Genomic DNA, 3,477 nt, shown 5'->3' on the forward strand with positions numbered 1-3,477 from the left:
TGCTCCTGTCCAGGATCAGTTTTCGGGTACTCGTCTGGCTTTTGGAGTTCCACGGAGCCTCCAAAAGGCTCCTAAGAGAAGGAGTCGCAAGTCCAGGCTAGCAGCCCAAGCCCCTGAAGCCATGCTTTGGGCTCCGGTACAGGCCCTAGCAGCCATGGTTCCTGCTCCAGTACCGGCTCACACAGCTATGGTTCCGGCTCCAGAACCAGCGCACACAGCCATGGTTCCAGCCTCAGTCCTGGCCCCAGCAGCCATGGTTCCGGCCCCAGTTTTGGCCCCTGCTGCCATGTTTCTGGCTCCAGTTTTGGCTCCAGTACTGGCTCCCCGGCCGACGCCAGCCCCCCGTTTCATGTTTGTGGTTCGGCCCACTCCAGCCCCTTGTGTCCTGTCGACGTTCCGGCCCACTCCAGCTCCTCGTCACCTGTTGGCTCTCCGGCCGACGCCAGCTCCCCGTGTCCTGTCGACGTACCGGCCGACTCCAGCACCTCGTCTCCTGTTGGCTCTCCGGCCGACGTCAGCTCCCCGTGCCCTGTTGGCGTTCCGGCCGACACAAGTCCCCTCTCAAGTTCCCTCTTGAGTCCCCTCTCAAGTCACCTCTCAAGTTCCCTCTCAAGTCTCCTCTCGAGTTCCCTTTCAAGTCTCCTCTCGAGTTCCCTTTCAAGTCACCTCTCAAGTCACCTCTCAAGTCACCTCTCGAGTCTCCTCTCGAGTTCCCTTTCGAGTCACCTCTCGAGTTCCCTCTCAAGTCTCCTCTCGAGTCTATTCTCCAGTCCCCTTTCAAGTCACCTCTCGAGTTCCCTCTCAAGTCCCATCTCAAGTCCCATCTCAAGTCCCCTCTCCAGTCCCTACTCGGGTCCCTTCTCTAGTCCCTACTTGAGTCCCTACTCGAGTCCCTACTCAATGTCCTGTGCCGTTGGGGGTCCCGCCGACTACTGTTCTGCCGGGGGTCCTGCCAACCCCATGTCCTGTGCCGTTGGGGGTCCCGCCGACTACTGTTCTGCCGGGGGTCCTGCCAACCCCATGTCCTGTCCCGTTGGGGGTCCCGCCGACTACTGTTCTGCCGGNGTCCCCGGAGTTGGGGACTTCCGGCCGGGGACTCCAGTAGAAGCTGCTGGGACTCCCAAAAAGTACTCCGGTGCTCAAGCGCCGATTATGTTTTCTGTAAAGGTTCACGATAGAGACCCAGACGTTAATTCAAAATTCCGGAATATTTTCACTTTTTTCTTGAATTATTCAAATGATTTACTCAAAACGTTCCAACTTCCTTCAGAATAACTTCGCTTTTTTAACATTCCACCTTTTTTTTCCGTTATATTCTGTCGTTTTCCAGAGAGTACGGAAAATGTACATTTATCACAATTTTCTTGTAGAATTAAAATGTTTAAAGTTAACATTTATTTTGTAAAATGTTCCAACTTTCTCACAAAACTCTTAGACGTTGCCGTGTAATATTTAAGTCTGACAACGTATGAAATATTGAGATTTTAATTAAAAATCAAATATTGGCACTTCTTTCGTTACCTATAAATAATAATAATAATATCCCCCCTCCAGACGAGGGTCCCTGTGGTCTCGCTCTCCGTCGTCCTGCTGATCGTCTTCGCCTCCATCTTCCTCTTCCTCGCCTTCAGACGTACGTTTCCCTGCTTCAACACAAAATGAAAACAGGCAGTTTGTTATTAATGAGATTTCTTTCTCTCTGCAGGCGGAGTGCACAGACGAGCCTTCAGCGGCGGGTGGTGAGTTCAGGGAAACACTCGCTCTGTTCCTATTGGCTAGAGAGCCAACACATTGGGCTTTGGGGCGGGACATCTCTAAGCGGTCGACCAATCACAACAGAGCTGGCCGGCTAACCAATCAGAGCAAATTGAGCTCTGGTCACTTTCTTTCTCGGAATTTGACATTTTTCTCAGAAATTTGACTTTTTCTCAGAATTAGATTTTATCTTTTTTTTTTCTCAGAATTACACTTTTTTCTCAGAATTATACTTTTTGGACATTTTTCTCATTATTTGTCTGATTCTCAGAATTCCACCTTAGTTACTTTTTTCTCACAATTATACTTTTTCCAAGAATTTGACTTTTTAGACTTTCTCAGAATTTCACATTTTTACTTTTTTCTCAGAATTATATATATATTCTCAGAATTATCGTTTTTGGACATTCTTTCTCATTATTTGTCCTTTCGGAATTTGACTAGACTTTTTTCTCTATTTGACATTTTTGACATTTTTCTCAGAATTATGCTTTTTGCCCAGAATTAAACTTTTTGGACATTTTTCTCATAATTTGAAAATGTTCTCATAATTTGACTTTTTTTCTCATAATTTTATTTTTTTTTCTTTCCGCAAAATTGACTTTTTCTAAGAATTTGACTTTTTATACTTTTTTCTCAGAATTAGATTTTATGTATTTCTTTCTTAACATTTGACTTTTTTCTCAGGATTTCACCTTTTTTACTTTTTTCTCAGGATTTCACCTTTTTCTCAGAATTATACTTTTATCCCAGAATTACTGGAAATTTTTCTCATAATTTGACTTTTGACATTTTTCTCTCAGATTTTGAAATTGTTCTCAGTTTGGACTGGGCTCTGGTTTTAGACAGAGGGTGAAAGTAGAGACGCTCATTGTAATATAACCTGCAGCTGGTTCTGTGTGTGATTGTGTGGTTCTGGTTGTGTTAATAAAGTTATGTTTTCTCCTGCAGCTTCTCGGAGGAGGAGGAGCCTCCGCACATCATCTACGAGATCCGGCTGAGGAGGCCTCTGCAGGAGAACGTCTACACGCTGGATTAAAATCATTCGTATTTAATAAAAAGCAACAAAACCTCTCAGACCCTGCTTCCCTCTTTATTGATAACAACAAACTGAACGACACGCGTGTTAGATATTCACATCAGCTGCTTTTGACAAACTCCATCCTCCATATCCCTCAGGAGAAAGAAGAACTAATTTTCATGAAAAATACTGAGATTTTACGCCTCCAAATAAAATGTATCATTATTTTATTTTTTCTGCAATATTATTTTTTTCCGTATTTTTCTGCCTTTTTAAATAATATTGACACTCTTTATGTTTGTTTGATTCCAGCTCATATTTTGTGACAACCTTTTCAAAAATATTCAGATTTTTTTCACAAAATTATTGAGATCTTTTTGCTAGTTGGTCACGATCAAATACTACTCATCGAAAAGTGTCGATAACCATCGGTTCCCACATGATTTGAGTTTAATATCTATGAGGCGGCGTTATTCATATGTTAGCTCAGGCATGGGCAAACTAAGGCCCGCGGGCCATATACGGCCCGTTGGGCTTTTTAATCCGGCCCGCCGAATATTGATACAAAAGTGTCCAAATGATAGAAAAGGCCGCATTCATTTAGCCTTTTCCTGCAATACCCAGCATTTCAGTGGATCCCACTAGATGGCGAACTCTAGACGCAATTTACCTTTGCTGGAGTCGGCAACCCACAAGATCTA

The 3,477-nt window shown here is 44.1% G+C and overlaps 1 long non-coding RNA gene across 1 annotated transcript; it reads left to right on the plus strand.

Annotated features, from left to right (window-relative positions):
• The first annotated feature begins 1,413 nt into the window (after positions 1-1,413).
• On the plus strand, positions 1,414-2,834 carry LOC104949427 (uncharacterized). The gene is made up of 3 exons (XR_798803.1): positions 1,414-1,633; positions 1,706-1,739; positions 2,707-2,834. It is a non-coding gene; the product is annotated as an uncharacterized lncRNA (long non-coding RNA).
• Positions 2,835-3,477: the final 643 nt, after the last annotated feature.

This window comes from Notothenia coriiceps, unplaced genomic scaffold (genome assembly GCF_000735185.1).
Source record: "Notothenia coriiceps isolate Sejong01 unplaced genomic scaffold, NC01 NC01_scaffold00000339, whole genome shotgun sequence".
NCBI lineage: Eukaryota > Metazoa > Chordata > Actinopteri > Perciformes > Nototheniidae > Notothenia > Notothenia coriiceps.